At 35.5% G+C, this 20,241-nt stretch overlaps 1 long non-coding RNA gene across 1 annotated transcript in view; it reads right to left on the bottom strand.

Moving 5' to 3' along the window:
• Positions 1 to 20,241, bottom strand: part of LOC137225322 (uncharacterized) — a 616,604-nt gene that overhangs the window by 447,432 nt on the left and 148,931 nt on the right. Inside the window, exon 2 of the long non-coding RNA XR_010943775.1 lies at positions 2,159 to 2,297. This is a non-coding gene — a long non-coding RNA (uncharacterized lncRNA). The remainder of the gene's footprint in view (positions 1 to 2,158; positions 2,298 to 20,241) is intronic.

Below are 20,241 nucleotides of genomic sequence, written 5' to 3'. Positions count from 1 at the left end.
ATTAACGTGAAGGAGAGGAGATTCTGAGGCTGATGACTCCTTTTAGCAGGTTTTCTAAGCTCCTTAGCCTGAAACCAATGCTCCTGGATGGAAGGCAGTTATGAAAATGACTTCCACTCCGCAGATGTTCCTTTTGAAAAGCTAACAGCATATTTCTTTTGACAGGTAAATTGCTTTGAAATAATTCTTGAACTCTCTGGCCCTGAACAGGAAAGGCATTTAGCTTTATAAATCCCATTTTTGGGTACCCTTATTTCTTTTCAAGGTGTTGCCTCAAAACGGGCCCCAAGTTACTAATCCGTATGACATATTTTTGCTAACTGCTAACCAATTGATCACCTATGTACCTAATCTACATACTGCATTAAGCAATAAATTCATGTATTTTAAGTTCTCTTTAGTCTTAAAATGCTTGCATGTCAGAGAGAAATTGCAGTTTTGACAAATTTTGGAACCAAATGTTCAAGTTGATATGTCTTCTCTGAAATTATACAGTATCTTCTTGAATGAAAAGGTAACTTTGTATTCCACAGATAAACCTTACATCCCTACCACACACTGTATGCACACATTCCTTCTTCCATATATCTAGATAAGTAAAGATGATTCAAACCACACTTGACCATTTTGAGATTTGATTACCTTCTCAAGAACTAGATCATGGACTGAATTTGTTGACCTGGAGCAGTTATGAGCTGGCAAGGCAGTTTAAGGACAATTACACCTAAACCTCCAAAACTATATCTATATCTAAAACTGTAGTCACAGTTTCCAAAACACTTTCATATAACCTCTTTATCCTGATGATCTGAAAGACAATGAACTACTTTGTACTTATATTTGCATTTTTCATATAATCAAAAATGCTTAACATTTTTTCATATTGTCATTTTTTGATATTGGGTTCATTCATTCATTTGAATAAATAGTCAACAGAGTAGTGGTAAGAGAATAGAATGTAGGAACAGGTTAAAATTAAAAACTTGTAGTAATTTCAGAGTGTTAACCTAATATAGTACAAAGCAGCTAAATTAACTCTGTTACAACAGATTTTAAATTTTCTATATACTACCACCCTATGGAAATGTTCTTAACAGATCTAAACATACTTTTTATTCACAACTCCCTTATCTTCTAAATAAAATGTCAACCCAGCAGAGGAAAAAATTCAAGCCCCAAGATTATTTGAAAATCCTGATTTGTGTGTGGATACACATAAGTTACAAATAGTTGCTGAATATTAAAATAAATACAACAATAAAATAAATAAAAATCAAGCTTCACATTTTGGTTTAACAAAACACCAAATACCATTCTTTTATGAATAACTCGGCTAAATTATGACGATATATTAAATATATTAAAGTTAACTACAATTTTCCCATAGTTTTAACTAAGAGGAGAGTTGAAATTACATTGTGATTAGTGTATCAACCTATTTTTTCTATTTTCCTCTAGCATAACATTAACTAAACATTGATTTAGTCAATTTCCTATAAAAGACTTTAAGTAAAGCTTTGTATATGTATCAACATATTTTTTCTATTTTCCTCTACCATAACATTAACTAAACATTGATTTAGTCAATTTCCTATAAAAGACTTTAAGTAAAGCTTTGTACAGCACCATTAATGAAATTATGATGTCAAGGAACCAGATTTCTAACATCACCAAAAACAACAGTAACCACGGCAGCAACAGAGCAGCATGTTGCATTTTTATTCTGACCTTGTTCAGCCTGTGAATTAGCACGTCACTACTCCAAAGGAATTTCAGTTTTAAATATTTTACTTTTTTTGAAGTTCCTTTTCCATGGTACTAACATGCATTATGACTTTGCTCTTCTTTTTGTTACCCATTTTTTCCTATTACAATTATTCTTGCACTTAATATAGTAACTTCTTACATGTTTCAGTAATAGTGAATTTTTCTGAATTTTCTCAGTTTCTCTAGGGAATTAATAAAATGCTCTGTATTCAAGAATAATATTTAATCCCTGAAATTTATCAGCACACATACTTAAGAAACCATTCACAAAGACTTACAAGGTCTAAAGAAAATGAACAAATTCAATTTACAACACACACAATAAAAAATGCATTTAAAGCAAAGAACGAATACGGATCAAGGTTTGATGAAACAAATGCATGGCACTTACCTGGAATAAGCTGTGCCAGGAACAGGTGGCTTTTTGACAAGCTGAGGAGTGATATTATGACCAAAAAAGGAGCATGTTTCCATTTCATCTTTGTCCCTTCCTTGCATTACACCCAGCCAGTGGTACAGATATGTTTTATCTGCGAGAAAAAAATCAACAGAATTTTTTTAATGTCGAGATAAAGACAATATTAAAAATATTTTGTGAAAAATCACAGTATAAATGCATTTAAAATATCATTTTTCAAAATGATAAAATAGTTAAAATGAATATAACTTAACACAAAGTATATTTTAGGATATACATTTTGAACAAATGTAGTATTTATTAATTTTGAAAATTCCTTTCAATGAGATATAAATAGCAAATGATTCCTTGGTTTTCTCTATCCTTTAGGGGATGACGGTTTCTGATTTCCCACCAATTGAGTTAGAATGCTCTCATCAGGTCTAGAAAACCTGATGGTTATTCATTTACTAAATAAATATTTACAGACTGTTCATACGGAGCCAGTCACTATGCTACTTTGGGGACACAGCAGAAAAAATAAAAACTAAATTCTTTCTTCATTCACGTACATAAGAAATTTGAGGCCATTTTAGTTACATCTCTTTATAAACAGATTCAAAACAAAAAAACCCAAACAACTTTTGTAGCTGTTCTCTTCTGAGAGGCACTGTGTATCAATCACAAAGGGCCCAAGAAACACAAGAAAGTGCCTTGTAGGCAACAGAGTCTTCAGTCAACAAGGCCTTTGACGAGATGATGACTCTAACAATGGCAGAATAAAACTACAGGTATTCAAGTAGATGACTGATCAGTTTTGCCTGGGAGGATCTGAGACAGGCTGGGACCTGGGACTCTTTGCTACAGTGTTGTAATGTTTGCACCTACACAAAGAAAATACAAAGAAACTATGAGACTAAAAATAATTGTGTGCATAATCAGTTGGGGCAAATTCTGGACAAAAGATACTGCCACTTTTTTTTTTTTTTTTTGGCATTTGCCTTTACTTTATAAAAATACACGACTTAAATACATATGACACTCTCTATACAAGACATAAACAGCTGTTAGATACTGCCACTTTTGAAGAGCCCCTAGCAAACACAGGGACAAAAGCAGGGTACTGTGCATGCCACCTGTAGAAAATGCTCTTCAGAATTAGAAAACATAATAACCAAGTATCAAATTATATATAATATGTATACATAATATGTGTGTGTATGTTTTTCCCCTAATAGTATATTGGTATATTCAGGAAACTTTAAGGGGAGCTGTCTGCCTGGGTGATAGTTTGCCAGGATATAATATGATCGAAAACTGAGAAGATAAAGACAGGTAATGAGGAGTCAGTGTAGAGTTTAATGACAGATGATAATATGATCTAAATTACACTTGTCCTTATGTATCCACAGAGGATTAGATCCAGGACATCCCACGGACACCAAAATCTGCAGATGCTCAAGTCCCTTATATAAAATGGCATGGTATTTGCATATAACCAACACGCATGCTCTCCTATACTTTAAATCATCTCTAGATTACTTATAATATCTGATATAGTATAAATGCTATGTAAATAGTTTAAATACAATATAAATTCTTTGTAAATAGTTGCCAGTACACATCAAATTCAACTTTTGCTTTTTGGAACATTCTGGACTTTTTTTTCTAATATTTTTGATCCTTAGTTGAACCCAGAGACGAAGCCCACAGATATGGAGGATCAACTATTATTTAGAAGATAACTCTGATGAGAATGTGAAGGATAAAGTCATTCTGAGGAAAATTAGCACAGAGACCATAATAATAGTGCAGAAAAGTATAATGAATGCTTACAAAGGACACTGGCAGAGGAAATGGAACAAATGTCTCGTAGGGAGGGTAGGGGGTAGGGAGGCACATAAGTGACACCAAACAAATATACTTTGCAAAACTTGGCAATTGATTAGATCTGGGAGATAGGAAGTGGAAGGACATTTATTCATCTACCCAAACACACACACATAAATCTAGCACAATATAAAATGTAATTCAGCCCCAAAGAAAAATAAAATTCTATCACTCATTTTTGTGGCTCTCAGAGTTCCAACTTGAAAAAAGGATGACTGACTTCATTCTGCCGGTTTATCTGCACCAAGCTATTGTCAATCTGTCTACTTGAGCTGAACTGTCCTTACTTTATTACTTATCACTGCAGAGTTAATTGCCAACTTTTCCTTTAGCAGAGCTGCCTAATCCTCCGGCCAGACAGCTATAATCATCTGGCCTCACTGAAGATATATGAGGATTATTTCTTCCCTCTTAAGAATTCTGCAAGCGACTCCTGTCTAGGCTAGAACTTTGCCTCCAAAGAAATATTCCTGGTTACAATGGGTTCAAATTTGTGGTCTGTCTTCCTTGTTTGGGGCTAATGACCCTCTAACTTTCTTTTTTTTAATTAATTTTTATTGGAGTATAGTTGATTTACTCTGCAACTTTCTTTATCCTGGTATGAATGACACTCATAAATGACATTATATACCCACATTATCTTTCATACATTTTCTGTCTTAAGTGTCAAATGAGAATAAAAAGTAGATTATATTTCTACAGAAAAGCACAAGCCTAGATGGACAGTTCTACTCTTCAATCCACACTGTGCAGCTGTTAGTTTGTCTAGAGGCTCTTTTTCAGGGTTATCCATTGAATGTTCTGGCTTAGAGTCACATTTTGCAGTGATGTGCCCATGATTAGCTCTTCCAGAGATAATGTGTAAATACTGCATTCTAGTAATTTCTGCTTGACGGGGTTTTGATATAATAGCTACCCTGTCTTCTTGGATCCTGCTTGCCTAGGGATTTCTCACATTCCTCCTCAGTCTGTTTGATTATTGTGTGCACTAGACACTAACTAGAGTCCCTGTTTTGGAATAGACCCTAGACCTCTGATTCCTTAAATGTGCATAAGCAGTTTTGCCTCAGCTTTTGATATAAATAAAATCATGTATGAATCTAGAGGCTGTTTATAATTTGGTTACTATTTGAAGATCTAGAATGATTTTATTAGTTAAATGACATTTTAAAGTCTATTTATTGAAACTGAGGTTTTCATATCTGGGGTTAATTATAGTCCAACAATTGCATTAACAATTATATATAGTCTGTTAGTAGCAGTCAGTCTTGATAAAATAAAGGTCCTTATCAGACATGTACATTCTTCTTTTAAATCAATGCAATAATCATAAGATCATAAGAAAGTAAAACTGAAAGTATAAACATTTATTATAGTTGGTTGAACTGCTACAAGTTATGTTAACAGGCAGATATGTATTTCAAACTTCTATAATGTTTTAGTATGAATATTCATCAAACAAATTTTTATTATCTAAGGACAATTTTGTGACTTTACAAAATAGTTAGTGATTTTGAGTTAGGATCCACAAATCAAAAGTGGCAATTGCATTATTTGCTGTGTACGCACATCACAATACATTGAAGTTTTGATCTTCGAGTCCTCTCTGAAAAGGAAAGTAACCCAAGATAAAAAATAAGCTTAATAGCAATTACAATGACCCTTTGTTTAAAATCACACTTTCTGACATATTAACAACAGGACAATTGATGTTAGTGAAGAATGTGATGCAACTGTGCTTAGATTCTGAGTATTACGAAATAGTGAACTCAACAACCACAACCACAACCCCTTATAAGAACACTTTTCCCCATAGATGTGTATATATACACAGTACTGCCTACTGTCAAAGTATTAAAAATGAATATCTATACAGTTTTGAATTAAGAAAACTAACATGATATGAGAAAAGAGAAAAACAAGCTACAATATCCCTTTCTATTGTGAAATATTAAGCTAACTAGACATTACAGAATTATTTAGTGTAATATAAATTCTCTGAAATGTAATTTACTTGGGAATGATAAGTATATAGTAGTAATATAGTGTAGTGTTTTAGAAGCATAGATGGTACAACCAAACTATTCAGGTGTGAATCTCAGCTCCACAACTCAGATGTTGTTTGATGCTGAACAAACAATTTAATCTCTCATAGTTTCATCTTTCTCAAATATAAAATGTAAAGTAATAGTAATAGTCACAACACCGGTTGAGCTAATATGCATGGAGTGTTATAAGACTGTCTGTTCCATCATTTGATATCTATAAATGTTAATATCATAATGACCCCCAACTTCAAATAGAATCCAATGAGGTTCCCCAGTGATGATGGACCCAATCTTAGATTTGTATTTACATGTTGCTTTACATTTTATTTTGTTTTGTTTTGCTTTACATTTTAACAGTGTCTGTGTTAGGTTTAACTTGCAAGATGTTAGCGGTCTTGATTTATTTTCATGAACTTTATTAAGATGAAATTTATATATGATAAAACGAACCAATTTAAAGTGTAAGGTTCAGATTTGTCACACATAGAGACCCATATGACTTCCACTCCAATCAAGATGCAGATGCTTTCTACAGGGGCCTTGGTGTTGAAAGATAATATGTTATATGCATATGCTGTGTATATGTGCATGTTGCTAATGCAGATTTTCAAATAATAGGCTGGTCTATCCTCTGTTTTTAAGAGGATGATTGCTCAAAGAGAATTTTTGAAAATATATTTTGGGATAATCATGTTCCACTGATTACTAATGAAATTTCTTACAAAGTAAAAATGTCCCACATGAAATTAATTTTGGTAAATGCATGGATCAACAAAATAAAAACATTTCTTTAGGCACACATTTTGGATTACTTAAGATAATATAAATATTTGCTAAGCTTATCAGTGCATCATGATGACTATTTTTCAGCTTCTTCTGAAACTCTTCATCATAGGTAGCTCCCCCTTCATTTACCTCTCCCCCTATTCCCCTTCCTCCTCTTCCTTCTTCTTCTTTTTTTCATATTTGGAAGGACAGAAACTGTATTTACTGAGGCTTTCCTCGTTATTAACCATAACTTATTATCTAAGTTACAGTACTCTCTTGCTTTAGAGAACCAAAATATTTTTGGAGTCTTGTCTTCTCAGTCTTATCATTTTATTCAGCTTAATTTTTTTTTTTTTTTTTTTTTGGTGGTACGCGGGCCTCTCACTGTTGTGGCCTCTCCCGTTGTGGAGCACAGGCTCCAGACGTGCAGGCTCAGCGGCCATGGCCCACGGGCCCAGCCGCTCCGCGGCATGTGGAATCTTCCCGGACAGGGGCACGAACCCATGTCCCCTGCATCAGCAGGCGGACTCTCAACCACTGCGCCACCAGGGAAGCCCTTCAGCTTAATTTTTAACTGCTGATCATTCAGCGGGTCAAAAGTTAGGAAAAAGTTGGAAATTTTCAATAACACAACAAGATCAACAACTGTTGATTATTTCTGCCCTAGTCTTGGATAAAAGAAACAACCGTGGCAAATAATAACTGTTTCTAAAAACCATTTGTCTTTGTGAGATCAATGCCCTGAAATGGCCAGCCTCATTTTGGTTATTGCATGTAACAGATGAATCAGTCAGCAATCTACATGTGGAGTAAAGAGATATTCTCCGCCTTTACAAATTGGATAGACTGAAGCTTGGTCTACCCTGTAGGACTATCCACCTAAAGCTCATAAAGGAAAACCAATCATCAGAAATTGAAGGTCTCTATTTAAATCAGTCTTTGGAAAATCCTGGAACTTAAAATAAATTAAAAATCCAAAATTAGGTTTTGCAAAAGAATTATAATTAAACAAATAATCAATAAACACTCTTGAATAGTTAATATATGGAGGCAGTGGAGATTCAAATAGGTGTGAAACAAATCTACTTTCTTAATGTAAGAGCCAAAGATAATTTATTATATACTAGTGACAAAGATAAAAATGATTAAGTTGGCCATGGAGCAGAAGCAGAAATAAGAAAATTAGCAAGGTTCTCAGTGGTTTGTCACCTAATTTCTTGAAGATCCTGGATATGTATGCATAGCTACATTACAGTTTTATCTGAATGGATCATGGACCCTATATCCAATTAAGACTTCATTCATTTCACAAAAGATTAATTCTTATCAGATTTCCAGGAAACACAACATTTTAAACATACTGTGAAGAAACTCTGGGCATGATGACAAACCTCAGGTTGTATATAAAGAATAAGACCTTTATTCTATGTCCAAAATGTACTAAAATAGCTTATCAAGTCAGGATGAAGACTCAAATAAACTAATTTTTTATTTAATTAGTTCACTTAACATAGTCCTTCTATGTGTCCCAGGTAGACAGATATATTACCATAATTAATAGTCAGAGAGAAAATAAAAAAGTTATCTGAGACATACTTTTTTTTAGAATTCTTACTCTTCAGCCTATATCAAATTCAGAGAAACTTCCATAGACTCTTTGTATCTGCTTAAAATTTTTATGTTGAAACCGAATCCCCAGTGTGATGCTATTAGGATATGGGTCCTTTGGGAGGTGATTAGGTCATGAGGGTGGAGTCCTCATGCATGAGATTAGCATCCTTATAAAAGAGATCCCAAGGGGCCTCCCTGGTGGCGCAGTGGTTGAGAGTCCGCCTGCCGATGCAGGGGACACGGGTTCGTGCCCCGGTCCAGGAAGATCCCACATGCCAGGGAGCGGCTGGGCCTGTGAGCCATGGCCGCTGAGCCTCCACATCCAGAGCCTGTGCTCCGCAGTGGGAGAGGCCACAACAGTGAGAGGCCCGCGTACCACAAAAAAAAAAAAAAAGAGACCCCAGAGTCACAGTGAGAAGAGAAAATGGCCCTCTATGAACCAGGAAGTGGGCCTTCACCATACACCAAATCTGCCCTGATCTTGAACTTCCCAGCCTCAGGTCTGTAAGAAATAAATTTCTGTTGTTTACAGGCCACCTAGTCTAAGGCATTTTGTTGTAGCACCCTGAACAGACTAATACAAGAAGCACTTTGCCATATAGAACTAAATGTAAATGTAACGGATCTGCTATACTTCTAAAGACTTCCAAAACTTTGAACTTCTGGTTTTGTACATTTCACTGATTAGAATGTTTAAAGACATAGCAATAGAATGGATTATTAATATTTCTTAAAAGGAAAACATTAAAAGAAATGATACCAACAAGCAGTAAAAATGAACATCATCACCTCACCAATCCATTTTGTGACCTAAAGATGTTACTATGCTATAATTTTAGGAGAATCATCACAAAGAAAGGACAAATAATTATTTTATTGCTACAAAATGAGAATCAGAAGCATCAGATGGTTCTTAAAACACTGCACATAGAATATTCAAAATCCTAACTGACACCTTCAAAGAAAGTACTCTGAGCAGCCTGAAGACAGCCCAATTAATGGTCACTAAAAGTTCTACTTAGTGTTTGGTCTCCTTTCAGCCCGTTGAAGCTGATACTTCATCAGTGGTTAAAAGCCACGGTGGCATGACTTTTGGATTAGATATATTTTAATGTAGTGCATTCCAAGAATTCACATATGCATTTCAAGATTAAAATCAATAATGACACTAAGATGGTTGTCATCCACTGGCTAGACTATGTTATCAAAATGATGGAAATGCAGTTATGTATAAAAATAAACATAATGTGCTGTCCACAGGGCATGATGAAGATAAACACCAGTTTCTCTACTGTAGCTACCATAATCATTAAAGAATTGATGGCCAATTAAACCGCACAAATCCTTAGGGGGAGAGGGGGAAAAAAGCACAGCAGTAAATGCAGAAAGGTTCAGATCAATTTTTCACCCTAAACATAGTGAAGTTCATTAGTATTTCTAACACAAAGGCAAAGGTAAAGATAGAAAAATGAAGATTTTATCTTCTTTTCACTTTAATTATAGGGGTGCCTCAGGCAACCTAGTTTTCTAACTTGTTAAAAAAGATTGTATTAATATACTTGTGGAATTGTATTATGAATAAAAAATTTAAAAGATGATTTAATGCAAAGAAATTCTACATGTAAAGATGTAGAATGTAAAGATTTGATATGAAGAAGATTCTACAAGTTTTTTTTTTTCTTTTTCTTATTTTGCAGCTAAAACAAAGGCTGTCAACATCAGGAAATTTTCAAAATGAATGTTCAAATTCACAAAGATGGTTCCTTAAAAGTATACTCATGTACACAAAGACAAAAAGAAAGCAATTTTCAAACAAAAGCAATTTTCAAAATGGTGTGCTCACACTGAATCAGTCAGATGAATTCTATGCCCACTTGACCTTCAATCATATTTTTCATTTCATCATTCTGTTGAAAATTAGTGGGACAGATGATATTTGGTCATCCTAGCTGAAAGTGAATCCAGTTGCAGACCTATGTTTCTGGAAAATATCATCTTTCAAGTAATGTAGCACAGAAATAAACATCAATAGATTCACTATTCTAAAATAAGTTTTGCCTTTGATAACTTATATTTATCTGTGCACTGATAACAAAAACAGAAGAAACTGTCCGGGCATTGGTTTGGTCAAAGGAAAGTTCCATATTAAGCTGGTCAGGCTTGACACCTACGTTGAGAGTGAGAAATGTAGGTGGTAGAGAGGGCAGAGGATGAGAGCGCACAAAAATGAGAGAAGTGAACGGTTGATTTAGCAAGGATGTTCTGCTGGCCATTCCTGGAATGAACAACAAACCAATTGTACAAGTGAGGTAGTTATCCTCTGAACATGTCTGGTGACTTTATTTTTCACTTTAGAGACCAAGACTTCAATTAAAGCTAGCTACACTGCAAGTTAAAATATCTGATGAGGTTAAAAAAAGTATATTTAACGGAATACGATGTCACTATTGATTACTTTCTCTAAAACCAATACAAAACAAGAATATACCCAAAAGTATATTAAAATGACCTTATTCATGAGCCTATAGTTCATCCTTTTAACACTATTTCTCCAAGAACCTATTATGTGGCATCTTAACATTCAAAAATTAATAGGACACAGTCCCTGCCCCGGAAGAGTTTATATTATGGCAGGGGGAAGCAGACCCACATAAACTAAATACAGCATGGTAATTTCCATAACAGAGTTTAAATTTTGTTCTACGAGATCAAAGAGAGAACAAGGCAACCAGGCTTCTGGTAAATTGGAAAATGTTCATCACAGAAGTAAACATTTCAGATGGATCTCGAAGGAATAATAGTTGTTGATCAAACTAAATGAGTTTAGGACTGGAGAAGAATGTAATTCTAAGCAAAAGTACCAACTGTGCAAAAGTATGAAGGAAAGAGACTGTTTAAAGAAAAATAAATTATTTTATTTAAATGGGATTTCAGATGACCTATATGTGTGAGGCTGTGATTGGACAGGATGCTGGAAAAATAGAATTAGGCTGAAATGTAAAGGGCTTTGTGTGCAAAAAAAAGATGTGTAATCAGAAGAATGAATTGAACAAATGTGGTTTCTAGGCCAAAAACTCTGTGAATCATGGCCATGAAGTGGGAAAGTCTGGATACCACCCATGAGGCCGCATAGGTCACTACTGCAATATTCTGCAATCCAGCACCATGACTGCCATGTAGCAAACACTAAATATTTGTTGAATTAATGATGGGTGAATGAACACAATGATATGAACACAATGATAGTCATCTGAACTAAGGTACTTGTAGAGAAGACAGAAATACACACATGAAAACTATAATATTCATGAAGTCCATGTCTATGAAAATGGCCATTATGTTTGGCAAGAAATCATGGTGATTAAGAAAGAGGATGCTTACAGAAAGCAAAATTACTTACCAATATTAACCAGAGCAAAATGCCCTCAGTTTTCAATGTTACATGCCTTTATTTTCTAAGCAAATTGATTTTAAACACACTGCCTTGAATGTGAATGGAAACCTAAAATTGGTTCAATTCTATTGGGAGATGAGCCACAGCATCATTTTTAAATGGATGTGACATTTAAATTAAAATCTACTACTTCGGGTTTGATGTTTTAGAGCCTAAATAATTATGTTTTTTACAGCTATCCATATTAAAGCTCAATATTAATTTCCAAACTGTGAGTGCATTGCACATTAATAGTTAAATGAGCTGCAAAATTTTAGATTACTTAAGAGCAAATCACTCTAGAAATATTATTATCCCAAATGCACATATAGCCCAGTCAATCTTAGCAATTGCCTTCACTTTTGTTGGGTTAGTTTATGAAGATATAGCAGCAGAGAGGGGACAGGAGTAAGCATTAAATTTCAGAATACCAGTAATGCTACCTTAAAATAGACATTAATGAAGTAACAGAAGAGCAGGCCAAAAGTCATTTTAATATGTCAACATGCACAAATACACAACAAAAAGATTCGCACACAAAAGGCTGTGCATAAAAGATGGAGGAAAAATTCTGTGGCTGGCGATTGTGTTGCATGCATTCTAGAAGGTAAGGGTTTTTGAAAGGCATTTAGCTTTAAATTATTCTATGTTCCTTTGAATGTCCTCAGCAGGACCAGAAATGGAGGATTCAATTTTCAAAGATAATTGTGTCAGATAACTACCTCATGCCTTTTCAGCAAGAATCTGATAAACACCTAATTACTAACCAAGTGATTTTAGAGCTACATTGCTGGGCTGATGTGAAGGCTACCTAGAAAGACCTGGTCATTCAATGTATCAGAAAGGAAATGTAGTTGGACTGTAAATTAATTTCATTTATTTGGCCAATGAAATCTTATCAACTGTCCTAAAGAAATAATTTATTATTTTAACAAAAGAGCAGAAATTTCATCATAAAATCAATTATAGCCACAAAAATAAACTCTCACCACAGCACATCTAAAACAACCAAGTGAAAATAAAAATAGATTCAGTTGGAGTTTCAGGCAGTTTATCTTCTTTGGGAAAGCTTTGTGCAACTATACGGATGCCATCTATTATGCTGGAAAAAAGCATAAAGTTAATAATTTTGGATGTTAGAATTTGGTTCAGGGACTTCCCTGGTGGCACAGTGGTTAAGAATCCTCCTGCCAATGCAGGGGACGTGGGTTCGAGCCCTGGTCCGGGAAGGTCCCACATGCCGCAGAGCAACTAAGCTCGTGTGCCACAACTACTGAGCCTGCGCTCTAGAGCCTGCGTGCCACAGCTACTGAGCCCTTGTGCCACAACTACTGAAGCCCGCGCGCCAAGAGCCCGTGCTCCGCAACAAGAGAAGCCACCACAATGAGAAGCCCGCGCACCACAATGAAGAGTAGCCCCTGCTCACCGCAACTAGAGAAAGTTTGCATGCAACAACGAAGACCAAATGCAGCCAAAAATAAATAAATAAATTTATTTTTTTTAAAAAAAGAATTTGGTTCAACTCTTTTTTTTTTTTTTTCGGTACGCGGGCCTCTCACTGCTGTGGCCTCTCCCGTTGCGGAGCACTGGCTGCGGCCGCACAGGCTCAGCGGCCGTGGCTCACGGGCCCAGCCACTCCGCGGCGTGTGGGATCTTCCCGGACTGGGGCACGAACCCTTGCCCCCTGCATCGGCAGGCGGACTCCCAACCACTGCGTGACCAGGGAAGCCCTGGTTCAACTTTTTTAATAAAAGATGTTAGCCATAAATACATGAGTATTCACCTTTAAATGCATTTGTATACACACTCAGCTGGATTCTCCATTATTTCTACATGTGATTCCGTATCATACCCCTGGCCTTCACTTGCAGTTTCACGTTGTCATATATAGTGTAAGGCCTAAAATTAAGGTCAAATATTATGTGCTGCCTTGACATCTGGTGAAACTGATATGGCCCGAAGTGATCTAACTGCAAGTTTCCCTCCCCACTCTACTCCTGTGAATAACATCCTCTATCCAAACCCCTTCCTTAACAGCCATAGTTTTTGCTTATATTTGAGGATGAGGTTTCCTTACTCAGCCAGCCTATGGAATTATTCAGACAAGCCAATCACACTCTCCCAGGAGAACTAGTGCACATCACTCTCTTGATACTACAAAGCTTGCCTCCCACAGACTCTAGTTCTTTCCTCTGTTCCAGAATGCAACCCCCATGTGACCCTGTGGGGCACATGGTGTCCTTTTCCCCTAGGCTGTGAGTGTGAGTGATAATTTGCTGTTGGTCTCATCTGTCCAGTGTTGGATGCCATGGGATCAAGCATCCCTAAGTCTCTTTGGTGAGAATCCCTCCCTCATCAAAGGGGAAAATATGAGGTGATTAAAACATCATAGGACAACTCAGGTTGGTCTAAAGCGCAGACTTTCCCTTTCTTTAAATAAATATGTCATTTGATTGGTATATTTCCAGGGTAACTGCCAAACTGTGGAGATCAGGAGAGGCAAATAAAACGATAGGAGGCTTTGAGTAGAATGCCTTCCTATGTCAATGAATAACATGTACTGAACATGTATTGAACATTTTCTCCCATTCCCTCAGATAGTTCCTATTGGCTTAGTAGCTACTTATGTAAAATGATAGAGGATAAAATCAAAAGAGGACAATATTAACAAAAAACAAAAACGAGGCGGTCCATTACCAAAGGATAGTCAGAAAAAGGATTCATCCACTGAAAAGTTAAAGCTCACTGCAATCTCAGCAAATTATGCATAACAGATTAAAGAACAGGTTTCATTCTTTAACCATTTTCATCTTAAAGACAAGCAGATGAGTATTTGGCAGTGGCAATGTTGTTTTCTTTTCGTTGCTTTTACATTTTCCCATACACTGTCTCTATTTGCCATTATTTCAAAATCTTTGGTCCTCAAGGTACCCCTATTTTAGGCCAGTTTGAGATCAGAGGATAAAAGCCTAATTAGTGTAAAAGTGGAAAAAAAAATAAAACAAAAATAGCTACAGGAAGTAGAAGGAAAGTATATATGTTTTCCTGATAAAATTGGGGTATGATAATTATTTGAAGGTAATTATTACATCTCCACATCTATACATTAAACTAAAGCACTTGAAAGATTTCTCAGTTTTTTAAATAGTGAAATATTACAAAGCAATCAAAGGTAAAATAGTGAATTTTAGCAATTGCAAGATCATAGAAATAGTAGGTATTTGATTAATTATTTTTCTCTCTTGGTCACTTTTAAATCCAGGAACTGGTTTGAGATGCAAGGTATAAAGAGTATTTTTTTGTTGCAAAGTAAATACACAGTTAAATAGAATTTGCAAAATTAAAGTTCGAGTCCATGATCCTTTCCTGATAATTACGTTGAAAATTTATGCTGACGGTGATCCCCCATTCCCCAGTACTAGACAGAATTCATTACTTTCCACATACTTTGTCTTTTGCATAGTAAAAAAAAAATCTGAAAAATCATTACTTAGTCTTCTTATTTTATGGTCCTTTTGCTAGAAAATGCTATCCCAATATAAAAAGCTATTTTTCTTATTTTATTCAACCCAATCTTATCATCTCTTTGTTATCTTTTCCTCTTGAATCAATAATTTCCACCAACCTTCAAATGTGCTCTACTGTCTCACGACTACAAACATAATACAGAAGACAAACGAAGGGCAAAAGTATTTGGTAGATCTACCTTTAATATTGTGAGGAACATCCATATTGTTTTGCATAGCAGATGAACAAATTCCTACCATCAGTGTACAAGGTTCCCTTTTGTTTACATCCTCACCGACACTTACCTATTGTCTTTTAAAAAAAAATTATTGGAATATGGTTGCTTTACAATATTGCATTAGTTTATACTGTACAGCAAAGTGAGTCAGCTATACGTATACATATATCCCATGTTTTGGATTTCATTTTCCTTTAGGTCACCACAGAGCACTGAGTAGAGTTCCCTGTGCTATACAGTAGGTTCTCATTAGTTATCTATTTTATAAATAGTATCAATAGTGTATATATGTCAATCCCAATCTCCCAGTTCATCCCACCCTCCTACCCTTTCCCCCTTGGTAACCATACATTTGTTCTCTATGTCTGCGTCTCTATTTCTGCTTTGTAAATAAGGTCATCTATGCCAGTTTTTTCAGATTCCACATATACTCATTAATATATGATATTTGTTTTTCTCTTTCTGACTTCACTGTGTATGACAGTCTCTAGGTCCATCCATGTCTCTACAAATGACCCAATTTTGTTCCTTTTTATGGCTGAGTAATATTCCATTGTATATATGTACCATATCTTCTTTATCTATTCATCTGTCGATGGACACTTAGGTTGCTTCCATGTCCTGGCTATTGTAAACAGTGCTGCAATGAACATTGGGGTGCATGTGTCTTTTTGAATTATGGTTTTCTCTGGGCATATGCCCAGTAGTGGGATTGCTGGGTCATATGGTAGTTCTATTTTTAGTTTTTAAAGGAATCTCCATAGTGGCTGTATCAATTTACATTTCTCCACACTCTCTCCAGCATCTATTGTTTGTAGATTTTTTTGATGATGGCCATTCTGACTGGTGTGAGGTGATATCTCATTGTAGTTTTGATTTGCATTTCTCTAACAATCAGTGATGTTGAGCATCTTTTCATGTGCCTCTTGGCCATCTGTATGTCTTCTTTGGAGAAATGTCTATCTAGGCCTTCTGCCCATTTTTTGATTGGGTTGTTTGCTTTTTTGATATTGAGCTTCATGAGCTGTTTGTACACTTTGGTGATTAATCCGTTGTCAGTTGCTTCATTTGCAACATTTTCTCCCATTCCGAGGGTTGTCTTTTCGTCTTATTGATGGTATTGTCTTGTTGATGACAGTCATTCTAACAGGTGTAAAGTGATATCTCATTGTAGTTTTGATTAGCATTTCCCTGATTAGTGATGTTGAGCATCTTTTCATGTACCTTGTATGAATGTCTTCTTTGGAAAAACATTCACTTAGTTCCTCTGCCCATGTTTTGCTAAGATTTGTTGTTGTTGTTATTAAGTTATTGAATTCCTTATATATTTTGGATATTAACCCCTTATCTGGTATATGGTTTGCAACATTTTTCTCCCATTCTGTATACTGTCTTTTCATTTTGTTGATTGTTTCCTCTGCTGTGCAGAAGTTTTTAAGTTTGATGTATTAATAGTATGATATCACTTGTATGTGGAATCTAAAAAAGCCAAACTGATTAAAAAATAAAAAGTAAAATGGCAAATTCCCTGGCAGTCCAGTGGTTAGGACTCCACACTCTCACTACCGAGAACCTGGGTTCAATCCCTAGTCAGGGAACTAAGATCCCACAAGCCTCATTGTGTGCCAAAAAAAAAATTAAAATGGTGGTTACTAGGGGCAGAGGGATGGAGGAATCGGAGAGATGTTGTTTAAAGGTACAAACTTGCAACTAGCAGACAAATACTACAAATTTAACTGGAGATCTAATGCACAGTATAGCAAATATAGTGAACAATATTGTATTATAGTCATACAACTTGCCAGGAGACTAGATCTTAATTATTCCAACCCCCCAAAAGAAATTATAATTATGTGTAGTGATAGAGGTGTTAACTATCGCTACACTGGCAATCAAATTACAACATATTGATATAAATATATCAAATCAATATTTTATATACCTTAAATTTATATAATGTTATATGCTAAATTTATTTCAATTAAAATGTATATATTAAATCTGAATCTGTGACCAAAAAGAAAAAAAAAATAAAGTATTTGTTGCTTGATTCCTTATTCCCGTTATGGCCAAATCCAGTTATGGCTCTTTTGCAGTTAAGTTTCTTTAGAAGAGTTGTCTGTTTTCACTCTCTCTGTTGCCTTAACTTCCCTTCACTTTTCCTGACACTCTAATCTGGCTACTACTCCCATCACAGTGCACAGTGCTAAATTTTTCTTCCCGATGTAGCCAATGACTTTCTTCATGCTTTCTTTAGTTCTTTCTAAAGAAGAACTGTTGGAAATATTTAACACACCTTCTTGACTGTTCTTTGGAAATCCTCTCTTCTCTTGGCCTCTGTTTCACCACTTATTCTTGGTTTTCCTCCCGTCATCTAGCTAGTACATTTTAGGTACTCTTTCTGTATCCTCCTCTTCCTCTTTCTCTACCTTACTCCTAAATATTGAAGTCTCTAAAGAGACAATCCTGAACCTTTTCCCTCTTTCTGGAAATTTCACCTATAAACACTTTCTATGTGCTAGTATTTCTGCAGTCTAGCCCTCTATCATGAGATTCAGGCCCACGTACCCAAATGATTATTTGCACATTCACTTGCCATCTTAGAGACATCGCTCATTTAACATGTCCAAAATGGAATTATTGATTAAATCCCTCCTCGCCCCACCTCTCAACTAAATATATTTATTGCCCAGTCTCTTTCAGCTCATCCATCCAGGTCCTCATGTTATATACCTGAGAACCCTTTTACCCTTGCCCTGCTTTCCACACCACAAACATCATTATTTTCTACTGATTTCACTAGGTATTCATAGAAACTTGAGTTCATCATCTCCCCTCCTTCCCTTTCATACCTAAACCATTACTAAGTCCCATTGATTCTATCTCTAAATTATTTATCAAATCTTCCAATTTCCCTCCATTTTCATTATATCCACTCTTGACAAAAATCACCATCTGCTCTGGCCTGGATGTGACAATTGACTTTTAACTGTTTCCTCTATTCCTATCCTAGCTTCTATTTATCCATGCTCAAATGGATAAACAAAAAAATAAGGGTTTACAAATATTTTTGAGTAAAACATATGTACTATAATACATATAAAGTATATACTTAAGTACTGATCTTAAGTATACAGCTCAATAAACTTTTACTATTGATCAAGATATAAGATATTTCCTATATTCAGACGTCTCCCTCCTGTTCTTTTCCAGTCACGTCTCCTATCTGAAGAAACTGCTATTTTGACGTCTCATAATCAGTTCTGTCTTTTCCTGAATTTCATATCCACTAAATCATATGTACTCATATGTGATTTATGTCTCACAATACAACGTCTGCAGGGTTTATTCAGGATGTTGTCGGTAGTGGTAGTTTAGTGTATTTTTATACTAGGTAATACTCCATTATATGACTATACTACAATTTATTTACCCCTTTTCCTACTGATGGGCATTTGGATTGTTTCCTATCCATGTGGCTATTCTTACACATGACTATTAGATGGGCTTCTTTACAGGCTTATCTCCATCAAAATACATATGTCTCATAAATTCAGGGAAATCTTTATAAAAGCTTGATTTTAATATGCCATTTTCTCTCCAAAAACTTTTTACAGTGTCTGTTAAGTGTTCATCCCATCAGGTCTAAACTTGGAAGCCCAGTCAAAGGCTTCCATAATTGACCTATCTTGTATTTTTCCAGGTTCATTTGCCAACACTCTTCCAGAAGGACCCTTTGCCCAACAGACCAGCTTGTACTTTCTTTTCCTCTTTACCCTCTTCTTTTTTTCTCTTATTATTTCCTAGCAATATATTTTCCTAAATGTTTCTTTACTCAAGGATAACTGTGTATCCCTTCTTTTCCTATTCAACTTATGCTGTCCTTTCACTGTCTTTGGTATCTTACTCAAGCCACATTTGTGTTGAGACGTCTCCTCTGACTGAGAGTATGGGCAAAACTTCAACTTAGTACTTGACTGTCTGCTTTCCCTTTTCTATTTTATAACTAATAAACTACTAAAGCTAGATAATGAGACCAAACCCTCCATGTACTTTTTAATGTTAAAGAATTCTCCCAATCAAGTCTACCGTTTCATAATACTTTGATAGGCATGTTAATTTTGAGATTACATGTCAGTACAGTTTCTAATAGTATTGAAGCTTACATCAAATAACATGGCATCATTTTATGATTTGTATTTGATTTTTTTAAAGTAGGAATAGAAAGCAAGACCTTGTGGTGTCAGTTCTAGATCTTATGCTGAGGGCCTGAAATAAAGGATCAAGAGATATGCCATACCAGAGAATGTAGTGGCAAGTCCACCGAGCACTGCAACCGAACACGAGGACACTGTAACTGCTGAACTTGACTGAACAGGCACACTTGGAAGCAGTCTGTTACTGTGGCCACTTTTCCTTTCAATAGAATTGTAAAAACAGAACAGACATGGGATCTTCACCTAGAATTTACAGCTACCATCACCTTCTCAAGAGCACCACTACCTCACACTCAACACCAATTTCATGGTCCATTCTTTAACCTGCCATTATTTATATCAGTATTATGACATGTTTCAAGTTT

Source organism: Pseudorca crassidens, chromosome 5, assembly GCF_039906515.1.
Source record: "Pseudorca crassidens isolate mPseCra1 chromosome 5, mPseCra1.hap1, whole genome shotgun sequence".
Classification (NCBI taxonomy): Eukaryota; Metazoa; Chordata; class Mammalia; order Artiodactyla; family Delphinidae; genus Pseudorca; species Pseudorca crassidens.
The sequence above is the reverse complement of the archived record's forward strand: the minus strand, read 5'-3'. Positions and strand labels throughout refer to the sequence as shown.